The sequence below is a fragment of the Gossypium hirsutum genome, chromosome A12 (genome assembly GCF_007990345.1).
Source record: "Gossypium hirsutum isolate 1008001.06 chromosome A12, Gossypium_hirsutum_v2.1, whole genome shotgun sequence".
Lineage (NCBI taxonomy): Eukaryota > Viridiplantae > Streptophyta > Magnoliopsida > Malvales > Malvaceae > Gossypium > Gossypium hirsutum.
The window spans coordinates 78,029,853-78,051,034 of record NC_053435.1 but is presented as its reverse complement, the minus strand read 5'-3'; positions in this window follow the sequence as shown (position 1 = coordinate 78,051,034).

Below are 21,182 nucleotides of genomic sequence, written 5' to 3'. Positions count from 1 at the left end.
TCAATTCTGATTCTCATTTTTACGTGCTTGAACAAACTACTTGTATACATTCCCACTCGTAACAGGGTAAAATTCAGTAGATATTACCATGATTAAATTGATTTAAATTAAATTTATTACGCTGAGAAGTTATTTAAATAGGTGGAACCATACACCGAGTCATGTGAGATTAACTACTGAGCTTTAAGATATATGACTTCTATTAGACCAACAATCAAAAGCGGAGGTATGTATTTATTTAATTTTGAAATATATACAAATAACGTAGTTGATTTTGTATTTACTAGTATATATATAACTAATGTTTTTATCATGTTAATATAGTTTGAATGGACATCATACGAGGATCTGACAATTCAATAAGTAATCCCTGAGAAATTCTTTGTGAATCTCAACGCCTAGCACGTGAAGGTCCCATTGGTACTGTATGCTACCGTCAAGATGCACGGGACCGATAAAGTGTTGTAACAATTTAGATTCTAATAGTCGATTCCCATGGCACCTCAAGACCTTGATGATCCGCATCCTATCAGCTTGTGGTGGCCAGATGAGAATTGGTTGGTATTCCACTTCCAATATATCAATATGTGGAATAGTCGGTATGATTTTTTTACCTACTCATAAACCTATTATTATTCCAGAGTTAGCATGCAATCCGGAATACATGCCATGGTTTAGGATTCATGGGAAGCCATATTTGTACAAGGAAGAGGCGAGGCATCAACATCCCTATACGAGTAAGCCACGACAGCCCTCTTTAAATCTAAAGGCTAGCGAGGTGGGTCCATCATCAATGCCCACACAAGAACTGGCACTGATGGCCTCAGCACCGATGCCCACACCACCCTTCGTTCAATATGTACTGTCTTATACCGGTGCATATTCTAACCTTATCATCTTCGCATAAGCACCATATGTTGCACCACATTTTTCTGCTTCTAGTCCTATGTCAGGTTGAACTTTTGGACATCCATCCTCGATGTTTTACACGTCTGTGCCATCTACTTTTCTAATGACGTCGATGACGATGTATAGGCCTTTTATGTTTTAGGCACTGACAAAGAGTCCATTTGTTATCCCATCGGTGCATGGGACTCAACATAGTTATGCTCATTCGTCATTTATGATGCAAACACCTTCGAGATCTTTGTTCTACCAAGCTGGGTCATCTTCCCAACCACCTATTCCTAAACCGAAGGATGTACGATGACAATAGAGAATGCAAGGATCACAATTGGCCGAAGGCGAAGAAGAAGAACTACCGAGATCATAACCACCACAACCCTAACAACCATAACCCCGCTCGAAGGCTGAACTAAGAAGGAATCTAGCGCATAACCATCGACCACCCCGATGTGGCACAAATTCTAATCAACATATGCATTGATTAATTTTATCTTTCTATCAAATGTTTATATTGTATCGATGATTTTTATTATTATATTTTTAGAGCAATATTGTTATCATTTAATAGAATACTAATTGATATTTGTTATCATTTTACAAAATTAAAGTTGTAATTTGTTATAAATTCACAAAATGAAAAGCTGATATTTGTTATCATTTCACAGAACCACATGTTTACATATTATAATGGAATTGATATTTGTTTTCTAGTTTGCATAGTCCTTTCGATGTGGACATAACGACATTGTATAGCCTGAGTTTCTACACCACTCGCATAACCTCGGTTGGTTTGACCTATCCTGAATATCCTTGCTGTCGCATATTCGAGTCGTTGTCGGTAGACATTTGGGTCTATGACACAATCTTTTATTGGGCAACAACTTAAACAGAGCGCTCGATACAAGTGGTCACATAAGTTCATTTGGGACTGGTGGGAATACGTGTCTCCACACGTTGTATAAGTTTTCTAATTTGTACACTTCGTCCACAAAACTTATGGGATCTAAGCGTTGATTGCTACAAGTTGAAATTGTATGAGCGCATAGAAAACGAAGTACGTGAAATCTTTCATAGTTGTAAGTCCTATTTCTCAGGTGTACACAGTACACTCCCCTGGCAATACCTTGGTCTGGCCAGTCGAACTACGTTATTCGAAACCATCTGTCTTCGCGTGAGTGACACACTAAGTGCATGCAGTTCGCTCTTGTCTTAGCCTTCTTAGTTTTTTTACCACATCCGGGCACCATACGTAGCCTCGCTACAATTGCACAACATAAATTGCCGCTCGTTTTGGGAATAGTTTTGCCAAACGAAAGTATGTCTCTTTCACAATCGAGGTTATCAACAAATGATGTATTTACTTTAAAATGGAATCTAGTGATTTGGATGGGTTACCAAATGTGATTTTGTCGATGAAAGCTCAGAATTATATGAAAAGGGTTGTGAAGCGTACTTTGCTTATATAATCGATTCTAAAGTGACTGAAAAGAAAATTGAATCAGTACCTACTGTCTGTGAATTCCTTTATGTGTTTCCTGAAGAACTTCCGAGATTACTTCCAATACGATAAGTTAAATTTGGTATTAAATTATTACCGGGGACTACTCCGATTTTGATAGCTCTGTATAGAATGGCTCCGATCGAGTTAAAAGAATTAAAGTCTCAGTTGCAATAGTTGATTGATAAAGGATTCGCAAGACTGAGTTTCTCACTTTGGGGTGCTCTTATTCTATTTGTGAAAAATAAAGATGGTACGATGAGAATATGCATTGATTATCGTCAGTTGAACAAAGTGACTATCAAGAACAAATATCCTTTGCCCTGAATTGATGTTTTATTTGATCAATTGAAAGGAGCTACAGTGTTTTTAAAGATAGATCTGAGATCGGGATATTATCAGTTGAGAGTAAAAGATTCAGATATTCCAAAAATTACTTTCTGAACGAGGTACGGACATTATGAGTTTTTAGTTATGCCTTTCGGATTAACTAATGCACCTGCTATCTTTATGGATTTGACGAACTGGATATTTAGACAGTATTTAGATCGATTTGTTGTTGTGTTCATTGATGATATATTGATATATTCGCATGATGAAAATGAACATGCCGAGTATTTTAGAACAGTGTTACAGACTCTGCGTGATAAACAACTATTCGCGAAATTCAGTAAGTGTGAGTTCTAGTTACGCGAAGTTGGTTTTCAGGGCCATATTGTGTCAGAATCAGGTATTCGAGTTAATCTGAGCAAAATTTCAGCTATCTTAGATTGGAAGCCTCTGAGAAATGTGTCTGAAGTTTGTAGTTTTCTGGGACTTGTTGGTTATTACCGACGGTTCGTAAAAGGCTTTTCGATGATCGCAACTCCGTTGACGAAATTGCTTCAGAAAGATGTGAAATTTGAATGGTCTAAAAAGTGTCAGAAAAGCTTTGATCAATTGAAAGCTCTATTAACTGAAGCTCCATTAATTGAAGCTCCAGTGTTAGTACAGCTAGAATTGGGTAAAAAATTTGTAATTTATAGTGATGCGTCGTTGATAGGTCTGGGTTGTGTTTTTTTACAGGAAGGCAAAGTCATATCTTATGCCTCGAGACAGTTAAAGCCTCACGAGAAGAACTATCCGACACACGATCTGGAATTGGCGGCTATTGTGTTTGTGTTGAAAATTTGGCGCCATTATCTGTTTGGTGAGAAATTTCATGTTTATTCTGATCATAAAAGTTTGAAATATCTGATGACTCAGAAAGATTTGAACCTGCGATATAGAAGATGGCTAGAATTGCTAAAAGATTACGAGCTTATTATTGATTATCATCCGGGAAAAGCAAATGTTGTTGCTGATGCTTTTAGTTGAAAATCATTGTTTGTTTTACGAGCAATGAATACTCATTTAGTTCTGTCCGATGATGGTTCGATTTTAGCAGAATTAAAAGCGAGACTGTTGTTTTTACAATAGATTATTGATGCTTAAAAAGTTGATAATGAAATAATAACAAAACAAGCTTAGTGTGATTTGGATTCTGATTCTGAATTTCTAGTTGATAATGACGATTGTTTAAGATTTCGAGATCTAATTTGTATTCCGAGAAATTTAGAGTTGATTCAGATGATTTTGAACAAAGCTCATAGTAGTCGGTTATCTGTACATCCGGGTAGTACAAAAATGTATAACGATCTGAAACAGCTTTATTGGTGGTCTAGTATGAAGTGTGACATCTCTGAATTTGTTTCGAAATGCTTAATTTGTCATCAAGTTAAAGGTGAACATTAGGTTCCGTTCGAGTTACTTCAGTCGATTATGATTCCAGAATGGAAATGGGACAGAATCACGATGGATTTTGTATCAGGTTTGCCTTTGTCACCGGGTAAGAAAGATGCAATCTGGGTTGTTGTTGATAGATTGACTAAATCGGCTCATTTTATTCCGGTTCTCACAGATTATTCATTTGATAATCTTGCTGAGTTGTACATTTTTCAGATTGTGAGATTGCACGGGGTGCCACTGTCTATTGTGTCAGATAGAGACCCGAGATTCACATCGCGATTTTGGAAGAAACTACAAGAGACTTTAGGTAAAAATTACATTTCAGTACTACTTTTCACCTGCATACAGATGGTCAATCCAAGCAGATTATTCAGATACTCGAGGATATGTTAAGATGTTGCATTCTTGAGTTTGAAGGTACGTGGGAACAGTATTTACCATTGATTGAAATTGTTTATAATAATAGTTTTCAATCGAGCATTAAAATGGCACCATACGAAGCCTTATATGGTAGAAAATGCCGTACACCTTTGTATTGGACTGAGTTAAGTGAGAATAAGATACATGAGGTTGAGTTAATATGATGTGATGAAATATTGCTAATATGATGTGTTCATATATGGCCAAGAGAATTGGTTAAGTTGGTAAGTTTTTAGTGTGTGCCTATTTTGATATTTAGTAAGATTATGGCATGAGTTTGAATGAGTAAATTAAGGTTATGAATTTTATGTTTTGGTATGACTTTGGCTTATGTTTTGGTATGTTTTGGTATGGATTAATAGCATGCAATTGGTTGATTATAGTATGGCATAATTGGTGTATGATTTGGTTGTGAATTGGTTGAAAATTTGGTATAAAATGAATTGATTTTGATGCTAGTAGGGAGGAACCTTAATGGGTGGCATGTTGACCTTGTAAATGGTCTATTTTTGACCTCTCAGGCTGAGACACGAGCATGTGTCTCAGCCATGTTTCTCGGGGGCCATTTCGAAATGAGCTTGGGCAGACCACACGGTCGTACACACGTGTGTGTGCCAAGTAGTGTGGCCAAGTCAGTTTCGAGCACGGGCTAGACACACGGGCGTGTGACTGGCCGTGTGACTCAAGTCAGTAGCCTTCCTAATTTTCACATGGCCTGGCACACGGGCGTGTCTTGTGGCTGTGTAGACAAGTCAATGTGTATGCCCTGTTTTGCCATGGCCTAGACACACGGGCGTGTCTAATGCCGTGTAAGGTACACGGCCTGCTCACACGGGCTTATAACTTTTATAACTTAGAAAAATTGTTAAGTTTTGAGAAAATTTGTATGTGCTCGGTATAGTCCCGACCCTTTGCTAAAGCATGTTTTAGGTCTCGTTGACTTATGCAAGGGACTCTGTAATGATGTATGACTATGATGCTTTGATGACTTATGTAAGGGACTCTGTAATGATGTATGACTATGATGCTTTGATGATTATGAAATGAATGCTAAATGATCCGATATGTCCGGTAAAGCCTTTTAACTCTAGTCAGGCGATGGACACGGGTTAGGGGTGTTACATTTGGTTGGTATTACAGTTACGGTTTAGTCGATTCTAGGACTAATGTAGCATATGTGAGTCTAGCTATACATGCCATATATACGAACTACGATGGTGTGATGATTCTTGATGATGAAAATTTATTTTTTTATATAGTAAATGGATCCTGAACGAGCCGTAACTGATGATGTAGAAAGTAATGCACCTGCTTCCGCTCAAGTGACAGTGCCATCTAAATCTAGAACTGTTAGTAGTAGTCATGAGGGAGAGGCTAAGCAAGCGTTTTATCAAATGATGAATGATTGGTTTACACAATATATAAGAAGCAATCCGGTACCCCCGTCTAATCCACCCCAAGTCCCTGTCATGCCACAAAATTAATCTGATTCAGTTGAATAAGCCTCCTGTCAATAAAATTAGAAAATATGAGGTTGAAAAATTCCGTGGTACTACTAATGATGATGCTGAGAGAACTGAATTCTGCTTAGAGAATACGATACGAGTATTTGATAAATTATCATGTACTCCCGATGAATGCATTAAATGTGCTGTTTTGCTTCTGAGAGATACGGCGTATCATTGGTGAAAGACATTGATATCCGTAGTTTCGAGAGAACGAGTCATCTGGGATTTCTTCTGTAATATCCCGAATTAGGGCCTAATTGGAATGGTGGTTTTGTGACCACAAATCTGAGATAGAAATAATTATTTTATGATTATTTTGAGGTCTATGATATGATTGCATGATTGTGTGAAAATTTCGTGAAGAAATTCTATGCATAAAGTGTTTAATTTGAAGTTAGGGACTAAATTGAATAAGTTGCAAAACTTGCATTCTAGAAGTTTCTAACATGAAATTTCTTTGAAATATTAATTAGGAGGTCTTAAATAGAAATTTGACCAATTTCAAATTTTATGGACAAATATTGGACATGAATGGAATTTTTGGAAAGTTTAGTAGTAAGGGCATTTTGGTCATTTAGGGGTAAAATGAATTAAAATACAAAATTAAAAGCCAATTTTGCTCATCTTCTTCACCATGGACGTGTATACCAAGGGAGACTCCATGGCTAGGGTTTCCAAGCTTCCAAGCTCGATTGTAAGCCCGTTCTAGCCTCGTTTTTAATGATTTTTACGTTTTTGGAGTCCCGGTAACTTGATTTAGCTTATGCTAGCAATAATTCAACCTAGGGTTCATATTTGGAAAAATACCCATAGGTGAAATTTGTGTATTTTGGTGTTTTATGATAGAATATGAGGTTTTAAATTATGTTAGACAACTTGTGCTACTCGATTTTAAGTGAAAACAAGCAAAAGGGCTTAATCGGTAAAAATACCTAATAGTCATAAGTACATGTTAGAGTGAGAATTTGATGTTTCCATAGAAGGGAAAAATGATCAGCATGTCATAAAACATAAGAAAATAGGATGAATTTTAATTTCCGAACCTTGGGAAAAAAGTGCAAATATGCAAAAGTTTAGGGGTCAAAATGAAAATTTTTAAAAAATGATTTTTGGACCTGTATGAATAGTGTGACTAATTATTAGGCTAAATGTGATATTATAGAAGAAGGAAATCGAGATTCGGGCTTAAATCGGGAAAATACAAGGTTATGGACTAAAATGGTAAATTACTGTTTTTGGATCGAGGTAAGTTCGTATGATAATAATAATGTAATGTTATGTTTGAATTATATTTCTTACTATTATTGCATATATTTTATGATTTAATATATTGGACAAGTTGATGGAATGGTGTTTATGATGTGGAAATATGACATGAAAGAATGTTACAGGAAATGCAATAAAATGATGATACATGACAAGTGATATATGAAATATGTGATATATGTTATGTAAATTCTTAAAAGCCGATTTGATATTTGAGTTGTGTCTTATTATACTATGAATGGGCAATTGGTACTATGGATAGTGAAATCGACACTTCGAGTAAATTCGTATATAAATAATCTATCGATTCTTTTTATGTTATTATATTTTGATATCATACGAAATGTGGCTGCCTATCAAATGGTTATTTGATGTAAATTATGAATTTAAATTGATTACGGACAATTTAGTAAAATGTTGAAAAGTGAGGAATTTTACGATTGAACCTTCGGAATAAAAACGATACGAATGATTTATTGTGAGGTCGCATGTGTAGTACTAAGTGCAGGCTACTATGCGTACCCGAAAACTGTGATCACGTGTGTAGTACTAAGTGCAGGCTACTATGTGTATTAGATGGTTAGGTTACGTGTGTAGTACTAAGTGCAGGCTACTACGTGTACCGGATAATTGGTTAGTGTGTAGTACTAAGTGCAGGCTACTACGTGTACCGGATAATTGGTCGCATGTGTAGTACTATGTGCAGGCTACTATGCGTACCAGATAGGTTTGGCTACAAGTGTGAAAATATGTGCAGAAATTGAGTATCAGTTATTATTCCGAAGAGTTCAACGGGAAAATCGATTAAGTAAAAATACAATTGAACATGATTATATGGTGAATAAGTGTAGGTATATGTTTATGAAAAATTATGAGCAATGTGCTCGATAATTGGGTGAATTTCGATAAGACAAAATGGATTAAGTGGAATTATGTAAGAATGAATTTTAGTGGTAAAACAGTGTTGGACATCAGCAGTTGCATGACTTTTAAAATTCACTAGAAATTGTGTAAGTTGAATAAAAATTAAAATGATATATTAAAATAAATCTTAATAAGTCTATTTTCACATGAAAGAAACAGGGGAAGCAAAATAATTCTATATTGTGTGATATTTGAATTCTTGTGAAACAGGGTCTGAATGAATTCGAGATCCCCTATTCTGACTTTAGAAATTCACCATAAATTGTACAAAAATTATTGAGAGTCATACCTTATATGAATGGATTCCTTATTGAATCTAATTTTAAGGGAAACAAACGGCATGTTCGTTGGAATTCTGTATAGGGAGAAATTTGGTTCGTAGTGCACAGGGGTCAGAGTAGTCATACCCTGAAACAGGGGAGACTTTAACTAATAAACTGTATTAAATGGCCTGACAAAAAATTCTAGAAAAAAATTAGTAAGTAGACATATGAGTATAGTTTCATAAAAAAATTACAGAATTGGATTTCGAGTTTTTTAACTTGAGATATGATTTTTTTAACACCGGGACTCCAGAAAATAGCCTGTCCTGAATATGTGTAATTGTACAATTATAGTGTTTTATCTTGAAAAGCATAATAGTAATTGCTTATTATTTTCATATGAACTTACTAAGCGTAAAGCTTACCCATCCTCTCCATTTCTTTAGTATTGGCAGGTCGGCTCGGGGTTGGAGATTTTCGGAGGCAAAATCACACTATCAAACTATCATTTTTGGGAAAATTAATTCAAATATTAGAAATATCAAGTGAGTGGCATGTACAGGAAGTTGGTTTGTGATATGTATTTTTATTATGATTTTGACCATACGTATCAGCCTGCATTGAGTTATCGTATAAAATCATGAGATGTGGTCCTTATCCATTATGGTTTATAAGTTTAATTAATCGTGCCATGTCCTATGTTTTGATGTGATGATATAGTTAGCTTTGTTTGTTATGCATGTGTTCGCAAAGTTTTGAATTAAATGAAACTTTATGGCTCGATTTTCGTCTATGTGTATTGTTAAGTCTGGTAATGCCTCGTACTCTGTTCCGGCCTTGGATACGAGTAAGGGGTGTTACATCTTCCAAGCTAAATTCCGAAAGAAATACATCAGTCAGAGGTTCATCGATAAGAAATGAAAAGAGTTTCTTGAATTGAAACAATGAAGTATGTCTGTTACAGAATACGAGCGAGAATTTGTAAGATTGAGCCAATATGCATGAGAATGTGTCTCGACTGAAGCAATTATGTGCAAAAGATTCGAAAATGGCTTAAATGAAGACATGAAATTATTAGTAGGGATTCTGGAAATAAAAGAGCTTTTGTGCTTGTAGAACGAGCATGTAAAGCTAAAGAACTCAAGAAAGAGAAAAGAAAAGTCGACTCAGAAGCTAAAGATGTGAAAAAGAGATCCATAAGTAAATCATTTCAGTCTGTATAAAAGAAATTCTGATACTATTATAACCATTTAAAGACTAATATGGGACATTCGAGTAGAGATCGTGTAAGATCACATTCGATTTTTAAAACTCCAGCTACTTCGATTGGTAGTGTCGAAAATGTCAGATCTGATTGACCTGAGTGTAAACATTGTGGTAGAAGGCATCCTGACAATTGTAGACTGTATGATCGGGCTTGTTTCAAATGTGGATCTTTAGATAATTTTATCTGTGATTGTCTCGAGTCTGTTAAGTAAGAAATTGTGCAAAATCTGAGGCCAGGTGGTAATACAACTTGTGGTAGACCATCCAGAAATACTGGTAATGTGAGTGGTAGTCAGAGGGGAACTAAAGATACCGCTATTAGATCTGAGGCTCACGCACCTACCAGAGCTTGTGCTATTTGCGCACGTGAGGAAGCTTCGTCTCCTGATGTTATAATTGGTACTTTTCCTGTAACACCCCTTACCTGAGTCTGAGGCTAGAACTAAGTACGAGGCATTACTAAACTTAAACACATGCATTCCAACATTTACAAATCTAAAAACTTAATCAAACTTAAAACTTTTCAAACCTTGTCTAGAATTCCTTATTATGGGCCTACGAGGCCCAAAACAAGCTTTAAGGACGATTCAAAATCAAACTGGGTCCTTTAAAGAGCTCTGGAAAATGACTCTTGAAACAGGGGCACATGCCCGTGTGGAAGAGGCGACACGCCTGTGTGGCCTTCTTGACATGGCCATGTTGAAGGCCCGTGCAGTTCACATGGCCTAAACACGTCGGGACACGCTCGTGTCCCTAACCTGTGTATAATTAATTCCTAATTCAAACCTACAGGGGTTTTCACACGGCTTGGCACACGCTTATGTCCATGGCCTGTGTCCCTCACACGGCCATGACACGTCTGTGTCTCAACACGTGTCCAACAATCTTGACATTCTATTTCTGACGTTAGCAACCATTTAGGGGCACACAACCAAGGCACATGCCCGTGTGCTAGGCCATTTGGTGAATTTAGTTCCACATTTAAGGTGTAGACTTTACGCGGCCTGGGCACACGCCCTTGCCCAAAGGCCGTGTCCTCCAAAGTGCAGGGGACACACGGCCGGACAACATGCCCATGGGGCTGACTGTATGTCACACACGACCTAGACACACGCCCGTGTGTCTACCCGTGTGGACAGATACAAGGCTATCTAGCAAGCCTTTTTGCCACCCTTACTTACACCAACCTACACAACAACAAATATCTCCAATATACATAGCAATATAAGACTAAATTAATCGTAACATGACATTCTAACAAACTAAACATCCATTTGATCATTCATACATTTTTTTATCCATAGAAGCATCATCGTTTACAATTATCAATAATGAATATTAGCCATCAACCATGTCCTAAAAAAAAAGAAGGTTTTCATCCCAAGCCAACAAAATTGGCTAACTTAACAATATGACACATAACAAAAAGACTCAATCCCTATACATGCCATACTTAAGATAGTAAAACTAACTATACCAAAAGCTTCGAGTGATAGTGTGAGCGATGCCTCTGACGTTCTTTGATCCACGGGCTAATTGGACTGCACTACAAGAGAATAGAAAGGAAAAGGGTAAGCACATAGTTTAGTAAGTTACATGTAAAATATCGAATAACAACTATGTTACCACATGGGATCATACCCTCAATATATCATAACTCGCACAAAGAGTAAATGTTCATAAGACAACTTACTCATGTTCATTTCTCGCTATTCATACAATAAGAATAGAGTTCACATATCATCAATTTCATATAAGTACCTGTACCACTCACAATATGGTCATAAGCGCTATCATTTTGACATAAACCGTAAATTTCCCATTGAATCATTTGGAATTCTATAGGATAATCACTAAGTCTCAAACATAGGGTATGATGCCGATGCCATGTTCTAAACATGGTGTTACACTGGCTCTCATATTTAAGTCGATGCCATGTCCCAGACAAATCTTACACTGGCTCTCACTTATCTGTGTCGATGCCATATCCCAGACAGGTCTTACGCTGACACACCTTAAGCTGATGCCATGTACCAGACAGGTCTTACACTAGCACACACATCACCCAAATGTCATCGCATGGATATCCAAATTATTCTTAAGGTTCAACTGGGAGTCTCTACTACATCAATTCTCATCATGTACATTCACAAAAATAGTCCACAATTTATGCCATATTAATTATACAATACATTAATACAGATAAGTTACATTATTTACGTTCAACTTACCTCGGTACACAAAATGTAGGCGACTAATTGTATTTAATCAACTTGCTTTGCTTTTCCTCGGTTTAGGTCCGGATTACGTATTTCTTGATCTATAATAATAAAATTTCACTCATTTAATCATCACATTAAAAAAACATACTACAATTAACAATTTGACAAAATGACTGTTTTACCCTTAGACTTTACAAAAATTACAATTTTACCCTTAGGCTCGTAAATAAATTTTTATCGTGTTTCCTCATTGACCAAGCCTACCCGAACTCTTTTTATACCTATAGAAACTCACAATTTCAAGCATTTCACACAATCATCACCTATTTTTACAAGATTTACAAAATAGCCCATTTAGGTGTTTTCATGAAACCCCTTTCACAAAAGTTGCTTATTTAACAACCGAGATTCATTTTATTCCATAAAATTTTAGCTAACAATATAAATTCATTCATGGAAAAACCCTATACTTTCATCTATTTGTAAAATAGTCTCCTTATTAGAAAGCTCATGCTATAAGGGGTCCAAAGATACAAAAATCATCAAGAATAACCTTCTAAATGACTTACTTGCAAGAGATACAAATGGCTGATATTTTAATCTCTCTAAACCCCCTTATTTTCTAAAAAAATTGGTGGAGAAGATGACACTATAGCCTCTATTTTCTTTATTTTTTTAGTCAAATAAGTCACCAAATATCCACCTAACCTAGTCAACATGACTCTCTTTATCCCCTATGGCCGGCCACATCTCTTAATACGGTCTAATTTCACTTTAAATACCCCAAATTATCGTTCTCTAGCTATTTAACACATCTAGCTAGTAAAACAAAACTTTTGTCCTTTATGCAATTTAGTCCTTTTTCGTAATTAATCCCACAATCTCTAAAATTAATTTACCAAAATTTTCATGCACTCATATAATCTTGATATAACACCAAAATAATAATAAAATTTCTCTGACTTCGGATTTGTGGTCTCGAAACCACTATTCTGACTAGGCCCAAAATTAGGTTGTTACATTTACACTTTACGATACTTCTATGATTGCATTGATAGATCTAGGATCAATGCACTCGTATATATGCATGAATTTAGTATTCAATAAGACTTTACATGTAGAGTCTATTGAATTTGTGGTTAGAGTATCAAACCCCTTAGGTAAAAGTGTTTTAGTTGACAAGGTGTGCAAGAATTGTCCGTTTATTTTTTAGACATTTGTTTTCCGGATGATCTGATGTTTTTACCTTTTGATGAGCTTGATATAATTCTGGGTATGGATTGGTTAACTTGGCATGATGCTATTATGAACCGCAAACAGAAAACTATTGATTTGAGATACAAGAATGATGAAATCATTCAAATTGAATCTAGTGATTTGGATGGGTTACCAGCTGTGATTTCGTTGATGAAAGCTTAGAATTATTTGAAAAAGGGTTGTGAAGCCTACTTTGCTTATGTAATCGATTCTAAAGTGACTGAAAAGAAAATTGAATCAGTACCTATTGTCTGTGAATTCCTTGATGTGTTTCTTGAAGAACTTTTAGGATTACATCCTATACAATAAGTTGAGTTTGGTATTTAGTTAGTACCGGGGACTACTTTGATTTCGTTAGCTCCGTATAGAATGGCTCCGATCGAGTTAAAAGAATTAAAGTCTCAGTTGCAAGAGTTGACTGATAGAGGATTAGCAAGATCGAGTTTCTCACCTTGGGGTGCTCCTGTTCTATTTGGGAAATAGAAAGATGGTACGATGAGAATGTGCGTTGATTATCGTTAGTTGAACAAAGTGACTATCAAGAGCAAATATCCTCTGTCCCGAATTGACGATTTGTTTGATCAATTGAAAGGTGCTACAGTGTTTTCAAAGATAGATCTGAGATCGGGATATTATCAGTTGAGAGTAAAAGATTCAGATATTCTAAAAACTGCTTTCTGAACGGGTACGAACATTATGAGTTTTTAGTTATGCCTTTTAAATTAACTAATTCACCTGCTACTTTATGGATTTGATGAACCAGATATTTAGACAGTATTGAGATCGATTTATTGTTGTGTTCATTGATGATATATTGATATATTCGCATGATGAAAACGAACATGCTGAGTATTTGAGAACAGTGTTACAGACTCTGTGTGATAAACAACTATTCGCGAAATTCAGTAAATGTGAGTTCTGGTTACGCGAAGTTGGTTTTCTGGGCCATATTGTGTTAGTATCAGATATCCGAGTTGATCTGAGCAAAATTTCAGCTATCTTAGATTGGAAGCCTCCGAGAAATTTGTCTGGAATTCGTTGTTTTCTGGGACTTGCTGGTTATTACCGATGGTTCGTAAAAGGCTTTTCGATGATTGTAACTCTGCTGGCAAAATTGCTTCAAAAAGATGTGAGATTTGAATGGTCTGAAAAGTTTTAGAAAATCTTTGATCAATTGAAAGCTCTATTGACTGAAGCTTTAGTGTTAGTACAACTAGAATAGGGTAAAAAATTTGTAATTTATAGTGATGCATCGTTGAACGGTCTAGGTTGTGTTTTGAAGTAGGAAGCCAAAGTCATAGCTTATGCCTCGAGACAGTTAAAGCCGCATGAAAAGAACTATCCGACACACGATTTATAATTGGCGGCTATTGTGTTTGCTTTGAAGATTTGGCGCCACTATCTGTTTGGTGAGAAATGTCATGTTTACTCTGATAATAAAAGTTTGAAATATCCGATGACTCAGAAAGATTTGAACCTACGAGAGAGAAGATGGCTAGAATTGCTAAAAGTTTACGAGCTTATTATTGATTATCATCCGGGAAAATTAAATGTTGTTGCAGATGTTTTGAGTCAGAAATCATTGTTTGTTTTGTGAGCAATGAATACTCATTAATTCTATCTGATGATGGTTCAATTTTAGCAGAATTGAAAGCGAGACCGTTGTTTTTACAACATATTATTGATGCTTAGAAAGTTGATAATGAGATAATAACAAAACGAGCTCAGTGTGATTTGGATTCTGATTCTGAATTTTGAGTTGATAATGACGATTGTTTAAGATTTCGAGATCGAATTGGTATTCCAAGAAATTTAGAGTTGATTCAAATGATTTTGATCAAAACTCATTGTAGTCGGTTATCTATACATCCGGGTAGTACAAAAATGTATAACAGTCTGAAACAGCTTTATTGGTGGCCTGGTATGAAGAGTGACATCTTTGAATTTGTTTCAAAATGCTTAATTTGTTAGCAAGTTAAAGCTGAACATCAGGTTCTGCCCGGTTGACTTTAGTCGATTATGATTCCCGAGTGGAAATTAGATAGAATAATGATGAATTTTGTATTGGGTTTGCCTTTGTCACCGAGTAATAAAGATGCAATCTGTATTGTTGTTGATAGATTAACTAAGTAGGCTCATCTTATTCCGGTTCTCACAGATTATTCATTTGATAATCTTGTTGAGTTGTACATTTTTCATACTGTGAGATTGCACGGGGTGCCATTGTCTATTGTGTCAAATAGAGACCCAAGATTCACATCGCGGTTTTGGAAGAAACTATAATAGTCTTTAGGTATGAAATTACATTTCAGTACTGCTTTTCACCTGTAGACGGATGGTCAATCCGAGCAGATTATTCAGAAACTCGAGGATATGTTAATATGTTGCATTCTTGAGTTTGAAGTTACGTGGGAGCAGTATTTACCATTGATAGAATTTACTTATAATAATAGTTTTCAATTGAGCATTAGAATGGCACCGTACGAAGCCTTATATGGTAGAAAATGCGATACACCTTTGAATTTGCTTATAATAAGATTCGTGAAAGTTTGAAAGTAGCTTCTGATCGTTAGAAGTCTTATGCAGATTTGAAACGAAAAGATATTGAATTTGAGATCGGCGACAACGTATTTTTAAAAGTTTATCCGTGGAAGAAAGTAATCCTATTTGGCAGAAAAGACAAATTGAGTTTGAGGTTTATCGGGCCATATGAGATTATCGAGCGTATTGGGCCGGTTGCTTATCAATTGTTGTTGCCACCTGAGTTAGAAAAAATTCATAATGTGTTTCACATATCGATGCTTCGACGATACAGATCTGATCCCTCACATGTGATTTTTCCGTCCAAAATCGAGATTCAGTTCGATATGACTTATGAAGAAGAACCAATCTGTATCTTGGCACGCGAGTTTAAAAAATTGTGAAATAAGAAAATTCTATTAGTTGAAGTATTGTGGCATCGACAGGTGTTGAAGAGGCTACGTGGGTGCCTAAAGATGCTATGAGATAGCAATATCTGAATCTATTCAACGATATGATTTTCGGGGATGAAAATCCCTAAGTTTAGACCTTAGTCGGAATAGTAGTTTTGGGACCACAAATTGGAGTTAGAAAAATATTTAAAGATTATTTTCTGTGTTGACAATATGTGGTTAAGCATGTGTGAAAGTTTCGTATGAAAATTTAATCGTTTGTGTGCTCAATTTGATAAAAGAACCTAATCGCATAAAATGTCCTAATCGCATAAAATGTAAAAGTTGCTTGCCATATGTTAAGTGTGCTTATTTGTTATGTCTTTGTAAATGAGAGGTTCTTATGTTGAGAATAGACCATTTGAGTAATGGATGGACTTAAATGCCTATAGTTAACGGAATTTTATATGTTATTAGTTAAGGGCAGAATTGGTATTTAGTAATTAAAGTTATATTTAATAAAACAAAGTGAAAATTTAGGCCATTAACATCCATGTTGGCTGAATATATCAAAGAAAAAAAATAAAAATACAAGCTTAGGGTTTTAGCTTTTTGATTGGTGATTAAGGTATGGATTTTGTTCGGTTTTTGATAATTTCTACGTCTTTGTGATTGTTGCTTAGTGTTCTATCAAGCCCATGTCTTAATTTCTAATTTTGTTGATGATTTTGAGTTATGCCATTGAAGAAATTGTAAGCTTTGTGAAGTTAGCTAATGGAAAATGAAAGATATTTGTTGGGTTAATATATTTTGTCTTTGAATTTTTGATGAATTTGAGTAATTTGGGTTAAATTATAAAAATGAGATTTTGGGGACTAAAATGTTAAATAAATGAAATATGTGGGCTTATATGAACACTATGAATATTCGGCCAAGTATGTGAATAATGAAATTTTGTGTATTTTGTGATTTTGTGAATTAGGGACTAAAGTGTTAAAATGTGAAAATGTGAGGGCTAATTTATTTATGGATTGATTTGAATGAATGTTAGATTGAATAAGTAAAATTTGGATGTGTTTAGATCAAGAACTAAAGAAAACAGAATTATACAGGGGAAAGTCGAAAGTCGTCGAGTAGTCGATTTCGTTCATTTGAATCCGTACGAGGTAAGTTGATATACAAATAAATGTGTTAAATTGAATTATTATTGCTTATATGATATTTGAATTGAGGTAAATGGATATGAGAGCTGAATATATGAAATCCAAGAAATTTCTGATATTGTGACGATGTCCGAAAAGTCTCGTATGAACCATAAGAATAGCTAGGATGCATATGTCATGACACAGGATTTTCGATATGTGATTTCGTGTGAGACCACGTCTAGGAGGTTGGAAATGATTTGAGATTTACGTGTCAAACCATGTCAGGGACATTGGCATCGTATGTGATTTCGTGTAAGACCCTGTCTGGGACAGTGGCATCGATACTTGATTACATGTAAGACCACGTCTGAGACGTTGGCATTGTACGAGCTTTTCGAGTTATCCGCGTATCCTATTTTATTCTGTACGGGTCAACGGGTATGTCGAGAAACGAGTAACTATATGGTTGTGTATCAACTTAGGTATGTTTGAAATGTATATCATTGTTAAGAATAAAAGGTTTGTATTTGAACATATGTGGACATATGGAATATGTATGAGTTATATGAGATTTATAGATATGTGGTTATGCTTTGCCATGATCTTTATGATTGAATTGAATTTATATTATGTTATGTGATAAGTTTATTTGTATATGGCTTACTAAGCTTTTGAAAGCTTACTTTGTGTGTGTTTTAAATTGTTTTATAGATATCGAAGCTACCGAGAGCTCGGGGATCATCGAGGATCATCACCACACTATTGACCTCTATTTTGGTACCTTTTGAAAATGTAAATTTGAAATATGGCATGTATAGGCTAAAAGTATTTGAGATATGTTTTAAGTTGTGAAGTTTAAATTTAGCCATGTGATATGTCTTGGTTTTGGTTGTGTTTATATATGACTTTTGAGTATAAACTATGTGATGAAATATTGCTAATATGATGTGTTCATATATGGCCGAGAGAATTGGTTAAGTTGGGAAGTTTAAATTTCAATGCGGTACTCTTGTGGACTGACTCCATAATTGAGTAAATTTCGAATTATCGAAACGATACTCCTGGATATAATTGCAATTACTCGAGCCTAATTGTAAATGTCCGATTGGTCCCTCTGCTAGCTGAACAAAAGCTCCATCGAACTGCATTTGAATTAGAAGAAAACTCTACGAATTTGGAAATAATTTATTGAATCTATTTATTTTATGTGGAAATAAATTAGGCAGTTGTGAGGATTGTTCAACTAGAGAATTTGATTAAATAATTTATTGAAAAATTAATTTGGAAAGTCTCAGTGATTTTTGATAAAATTAGTTTTGATCAAGTAAAATTAAATTAATAAAATTAATCAAAATAAATATAGTATTTTTAGTAGTTAATTTTCATGTCAGATAATTTGCCCAATGGGTAATTCAACTTAAAAGTTGGACCTGAGATCGAAAGTCGAACCCAAGAACCAAAACTCAATATTGAAACCTAAAAATTGGTTGAACCGAGCCCTGTGTATAAAATTGGGCTGATGCTCCAATTGGTGGTTGGACCGAACCAATCAGGTCGTCACTAGCTTGGACCAAAGCGACAACAACCTAGCTAGCCATGCCTATTCGAGTGAAATAGTGACGGTTTGGGGTGTTGAGGGAGTCACATTGGCAATGGCCTACATTGATTTCTTTATATATTATCTTGTTCAGTTTCAGGTTGTGTTCTTTCTTCAAATTCCTATTATCTATCATCTTTTAAATTCACAGGTTCATTTGATCCATTTCGTACTCCGGCTCTATGTTGATTTCTTTCTCTAACCATATTAGAAGCCCTAATATCTACTTCCTCTTCAGAACTTTCTCGAGTCCTATTTGACATCTTTAAATATACAATATATAAGAATTTTACAATTAAACAACTAAATCTCATCTCATCACAACAATATATCCTACATGGCACCTACGTCTAGACTTGTTCTCGACTCAAACATCAGAAAACCTAAGCTCTTATATCAATAAATGTAACACCCTTATTCCTGATCCGACCTTTGAAACTCGATATAGGAGTATTACATTTGGTGCCAAAGCGATATTGACTAGTCCCTAGGTATTATGAACACTAAGCAATGAAATTTTCATTAAATCAATCCGATAATATTTTTTTAGAAGTTTAAGGACATTATTGGTTAATCGAGTATATTTAAAAATGAATTAAAAATGATTTTTAATCAATAGAGGGGTCAAGTATTGATACTAAAACATAAGATATCGATACCTATGTTAAGATGTCTATACCCCTGATGTGTATCGATACTAAAATCGGCCTCTAGAACTCCAAAATTTCAAATTTTGATGAAGGTATCAATACCTTAGACCTAGGTAAGGATACCTTGCCTTTAAAATTGATACCAAATGTGATATTGATACAAAAATGACATTTTGTTTTCGAAATATTCAATTTTAAATACCAGGTATTGATATCTAAACCCCTAGTATCGATGCCTTGGGTCAAATTTGTTAAAACTCAGTTGGAAAATTTGTTAAAAACCCTTGCAATATTTCAAAACAGTCCAACACTTTAAAACTAGTCTAATTCATCTCAAACTCATTAAAATTCAGCACAAAAGCCATATAATAATGTCTTATATGCATACATATGTTAAACTCTTATAAATTCATTTCAAATACTAACAAAATATATCATTAGATGTAACACCCCTAACCCGTATCTATTACTGGAATAGGGTTACGGGGCATTACCAAACAAACGAAACATTAAATCATTCAATTCATACATCAATGAAATTACATTCAATTACATTCATAACGTCCCTTAATCGAGCCTCGAGGCCCTAAAAATACTTTAGAAACAATCCGGGACTAAATTGAAAACATTTGAAAAGATGAAGAAAAAGTCAAAACATTTGGACTGCAGGGATCACGTGGCCATGTGGCCTGGCCGTGTGACTCACACGATTGAGACAAACACCTATGTCTCAGGCCTTGTAACAATCGAAATAGGGACACACTGCCATGTCTCAGCCTGTGTCCTTACCCGTGTAAATCTCTGAGTTGGGTCACACGGCCAAGCCACACGCCCATGTGCCAAGCCGTGTAACTCTCGAAATAGCCTCACATGCCCGTGTGCTAGGCCGTGTAACAGCCTAACTTGCATGCATGGAACCTACAAGGGACACACAACCGTGTTGCCAGGCCATGTGTCACACATGGCAGAGTCAGCTCAGGTCGTGTGGAAATAAATTTGCCTAAAATCAAGCCATTCTTAACAACAAATCATGCAACCACCTAAGAACCTTTTGTACTTATCATCAAGGCATCGAAACATGACCAAAACCTACATGAAATGATCAATTCAATATTCTAAAATCATTTCTCCAATATGTCATACAAGGCACCTCAATTGCAAACATTCAAACATACTTAAACACATATACTTTACCACGTTTCAATCATACACATCTAGTTCAATACTATCTCAAAAACATACCATTTCTTGGTCATTTTGAAACCAATTCATCACATACCATTACGAGCTTTCAAACAAGAATTATAACACAACCACATTAACTCATACTAAAATGAGTATCAGCCATAAACAACCAATATATTCAAGATTATACTTAACTATTTACATATCCAAAACATTAATATCAACATTCAATCCTATTACATGCCATATAATCTAAAATAAAAATTCCAAAAACTACTGAATTATGTTGAATAGTGTGACTCGAGTGCAGATCCAATCGTCCTACCTTCCGAGTATCTACAAGAACATTAAATAACACAAGTAAGCTCAATGAAGTTTAATAAGTTCGACGTATTA